The following is a 5,255-nucleotide window of genomic DNA, read 5'->3' on the forward strand; positions in this document are numbered from 1 at the left end:
AGCTTCTGGGGGGGTGTTTGGCTCGAGGTCATGGTGCAAAGGACCCTAGGGTAAATTACTCCGAACCATCACTTTAAATTTTTTGAGAGGTGCACGTCAGGCTACGGTGTAGGGTCCAGCGTACGTCCCAGCGTAGGGTCGGTATCTCCACGTACGTACCCACAGCGTCAATTTAACGCAGAAGCATAAACCAGCCTTTAGTCTGACTCGTTCCAGGTGGGTGTTGGCCTCCGCCAGGGCTGTGCCTTGTCACCAAACCTGTTTGTGGTATTCATGCACAGGATATCAAGGCGTAGTCAGGTTTGGGTGGGGTTGCTGTTTGGTGGGCTGGGGATCTCATTAGTGCTTTTGCGGATGATGTGTTCCTGATGGCATCATCGGCCTGTGACCTTCAGCACTTACTGGATTTGTTCACAGTCGAATGTGAAGCGGTTGGGATGAGGATTAGCACCTCTAAATTTTAGGCCATGGTTCTCAGCAGGAAACCGATTGAGTGCCTACTCTGGGTGGGCAATGAGTCCTTACCCCAAGTAAAGGAGTTCAAGTACCTCTTGTTCGCAAGTCAGGGGACAATGGAGTGGGAGATTGGCTGGAGAATCGGAGCAGTGGGAGCGGTATTGGATTCGCTTTACCGCACCGTTGTGACGAAAAGAGAGCTGAGCCAGAAGGCAAAGCTTTCGATCTACCAGTCAGTTTGGTCATAACCTATGGTCATGAAGGCTGGGTCATGACCAAAAGAACAAGATCCAGGTTACAAGAGGCCGGAATGGGTTTTCTCCTTTGCGACGAAAGGAGCCAGTTGAGGTGGTTCTGACATCTGGTAAGGATGCCCCTTGGGTGCCTTCCAAGGGAGGCGTTTCAGGCACGTCCAGCTGGGAGGAGGCCTCGGGGAAGACCCAGGACTAGGTGGAGAGATTATATCTCCACCCTGGTCTGGGAACGCCTCAGGATCCCCCAGTCAGAGTTGGCTAATGTGGCTCGGGAAAGCAAAGTAAGTGGTCCTGTGCTGGAGCTGCTGCCCCCGCGACCCGACCCGTTTATCTGTGTTTTAAGCCCCCAACGTCTCCTTCCAGGCAGCGCTGCCTGGAAGGCACTAGGATTAGGCAATGGTTATGGTTAGGGTGCCTTGAAATCAAAGGTTGCAGCGCTGCCTGGAAGGAGACGTTGGGGGCTTAAAACATCATCGAGCACCTGACCCTGGATAAGCAGTTAAAGTATGGATGCATGGGTGATGATCCCAATTGATATGGTCTGTATCGACAACGTTTTGTTTCCAGGATTGTTCAGGTGCCGCCAAATATTCCGCCGGATGTCCCTAATTTCCGGACGGATGTCCCTATCCTTCCGCTTTCTTTGTGTTGGCATTCTAAACTCTGGTCGATTTATGAGGACTATGGTTAACTACTGTAGACTTATCTGTCGAATCTGAGTTTTCTGTTGCACGACTAAAACAACTTTTGAACGCACACATGTTCCACCAAAACAAGTTCCTTCCTGAGGCTATTTTGCAGAGGACCGTTGCTCCGTCAGGCGCTTAGTGCCACCCAAGACCATTGTGATTGGTTTAAAGAAATGCCAATAAACCAGAGCACGTGTTTCTCCCATCCTGGAATGTTGTGTGGACTAGCCAGACCCTCCTTTGCACACTGTGGAGGTAGGTTTGGCAATGCGAGACTACAATTGATACAGCATTCCCCAATTATTGTGAAATTTAATGGCATATTACCTTGTTCTACCGCTGTGTCTTCTAATCAGCGTGTGGCCTGACAGTTTTATTTTTTATTTATACGCTATCAACCTTTTGCAAAAGGTCATATTTACTGTATTTGGGGCTGGACAGTCTAGCCTCCTGTTGTGTATGAAGAAAGTGTTGTATCATTATAGTCTTGCTCAGTAGTAACTTATTATATTTTTTTTTTATCAGACACAAAGAGGAACAGACAGAAATAAAAACATTGTTGATACAATGTGTCATCTTTGTCATTTCACCCTATTTCATCCCTGACCGAGAACAAAATCCCTGTGCACCCTTTGTCCCTGTGTGACCACGTTCACTTGATGTGCTTAGAGTATCCTAAAATAGACTACAGCTGGAAAGGGAATTATAACTGCAAAATAGATATATTTGTATTTAATTGTTAATTTTGTCCTTCTTAATGACAGGGTTTTTAAATGTAAATATTTACTTTGTAATTGTTCTCTGTAATCCACAATAATTACCCACTCAGTGAGTCTCTAATGTTGGCACCCTACAGCTTTCATAGAACAGATCCGATAAGCTTAAAATGGCACATTGGCATTAAGATACACTCAAAGAGGACAGATAGTCTTGTGACTGTATCCAGTAATCCAATTTACTCTATCTCCATTGACAATGTGTTACAGTAAACCTGTTGATGTCACCCATTTCATTAACTATCTGTCATTCTCTTCTTACATTTTAAAGACATGGAAAAGGGGTCCTCAATTAATCTAAATGTGAGTGTTTTTTTGATTCCACCTTTCCTCCATTTGTTGACACTGGTAAAGGCCTCTGAGAGATGTTAGCTGTGTCGTTTTCTAAATGCTGTCAAGCCAAGACAATTGCAAACCAATTTTGTCCATGCAAGGATTGGGTTTAAAAGGTGCCATTATCACATCCAATAAACAACAGCAATTATGTATAATTGCATGTCTCGCTACTGACGTTGAAACTGAAAGGATATACACAAGAAAATGTGGAAGGGAATGGGATTTTCTTATTTAGAGGTGCACTGCACTATATGATATTGGCTTTATCCTAATATGAAACCGGGATGTGGACACTGAGGACACCTTTAAAAAGCTGCTCAAGACCCACTTGTTTTGTACTTGCTTTTATTTAGTTTCTCATTTAATTATACTTTTTATGTTTCATTGTGTCTACATTTCAAGTATCTTGCTCTCTTACTTTTTGGTTTTTGTCTTTTATTGTAAGGCACTTAATGAGGTCTGCTCTTGAAATTTACTTTCTCAATAGGTCCTATAGAGAAGCATGCCATTTGGAGAAAGAGACAGGAGAGCAAGAGTGCTCCAAAATGTGTGTGCGTGTGTGTCTGTGTGTCTGTCTGTCTGTCTGTCTGTGTTGATGGCTTGTTTTTTGTCGTACAGGGCCCTCTACTGACAAAACACCTGTACTACATATCCCTCCTTTAGAATATGTTTACAGTCATCGTCACATATCACAACAGTCAACACGTTCATGCACAAGCCCAGATGCCTTAGTCCAAAAAGAGAACATATCTTTGCCAAAGGAGCCGTGACTAGACAATGTTTGGCAAGCTACTGGATAATAATCAAATTTCAATCAGTTGATGAACCGTAAACAAATTCTAACATGCGTCCTTTATATCTCTTTGACTGGTAGATGTTGAAAAGCCCTATACAAAACATGTATCAAAAACTACATTCAGTGAAATACTAAGCACTAAAATAATATCCAATAGTCCAACAGAAAACACAACAGCATGTACACAATTAAAGCCATCTTAAAGCCTTTCTTTAGTTTTTCAAGACACAATTATAATTCCTTAATAACAGTGCATGTATATAACATAACTAATCAATCTTATACCTACATAAGTTTTAGCATCAGGATGACACATGTTGACCTCCTCTACCTCCCCATGTTTTCTATCACACTGCAAAAAGACGAAAATAAATAAATATAGGCATTCCCTTATATTAATATGCTCCATTGTAAATCCTGTAATACATGTCTGCTGGCCTTTTCTCTAATGTATTTTAGATAAGTGTCTTTAAAGTAGCTCCTAAAAGCATGACTGCAACTTCTACATTAGATTCTAAGCTCTGTGCCAGTTTGCTGTTGTAGCCTATATATTCTAATATTTGAGCATACAATCACATTTCAGTAGGCTATGTTCTTCAAGAAATTATGTTTGCAGCTACTCCTCTGCTAACAATTTTCGAATACTAGCACACTATATGATACAGCACCATCATGTGGCCTCAAGTGAAAATTTGAGGTGCAGCTGTGTAATGCAGGCGGCTATATTGCTGTAGGTTACAACAACCAACATCATTATTGTACATTCTATAGGCCTAATATTACATATCATATCACAACATATATCATACTAAAGTTCTTTTGGGACTTTTGGCCCTGACTGAGTTTATTGTGGACACCCAACACGTCTCAATAGAGCGGTAATTGTGCCGCTGATTGCTGCTGATGATGAAAAGGGGTCATGACGACACTAGTCTATATCCTTGACGTTCCACTTCTGGGATTGCTCCGGTGCCACAGGAAATTCCGCCGGATGCATGTTTGTTCCCTTCAACTTTCTTTGTGTTTGAATTTTAAACTCTGGTGGATTTATGAGGACTATGGTTAACTTCTCCTCAGATCTCTGCAGGGTAAATTGAGACAGCTATATATATATATATAGCTAGACTATGTTCAATCTGAGCTTTCTCTTGGACAAATTCGGAATATTGTCATATTCGGAATAATAGTGGAATATTGGTGTGCATATAAACGTACTGAATCGGTGAAGGAGGAGGAAAAGAAGTAAGAATAGGTTTTGGTCATGATTATCCCTCTGGTACCATATAGCAGCTGACCAAACTTAAAATTAAACTAGGCTAGCTTTGCCGCAACAAGTATATGGTAGGCTTTCAACATAATGTAGGCTATAATAATGCATGGCTTCATATAGTGGGGAAATGTTAACATGCATTTACACTAAAGACATTGCACTAAAAATATATATATATATAATCCAGACATGTAGGCATTATGAATGAATCTGGCTTTTTATGTCTGCAACAGGAAACGTGCCACTTAAAGGACATAGAGTATATCCCTGTTGTTACGCAACACAATTACACAGAACAAACATGTTTTTTGTCCCACTCTCGAGATGTCACCGCTGGGTTTCCAATTCTCTTGATACCCTATTAACTTTCTCACATGGCTGTTGGAGGGTTTTGCATCGTCTAAGTCTAACAATTGTTTCAACTATTTTTTTTTTTCCTCACAGCGCTCTTCATGCGTCTTTGTTTCCTACACTGGCAGTGCGCATTTTATTAAATAAGCCTGTTGTCACTTATCACTTAATAAATGATTGACTCCCTGTTCATTACGGCTGTGAAAAGTCCCTGGTAAGCGGTGAGAAAACAGCAGCGCGTTCCCATGGATACGTCCCAACAGATGAGCTCCCAGGATACAGCTCCCAGCATACATCCTGGGGAAACTACAGAGACCCGTTTGGCCA

Source organism: Perca fluviatilis, chromosome 7 (assembly GCF_010015445.1).
Source record: "Perca fluviatilis chromosome 7, GENO_Pfluv_1.0, whole genome shotgun sequence".
In the NCBI taxonomy this organism is placed as follows: domain Eukaryota; kingdom Metazoa; phylum Chordata; class Actinopteri; order Perciformes; family Percidae; genus Perca; species Perca fluviatilis.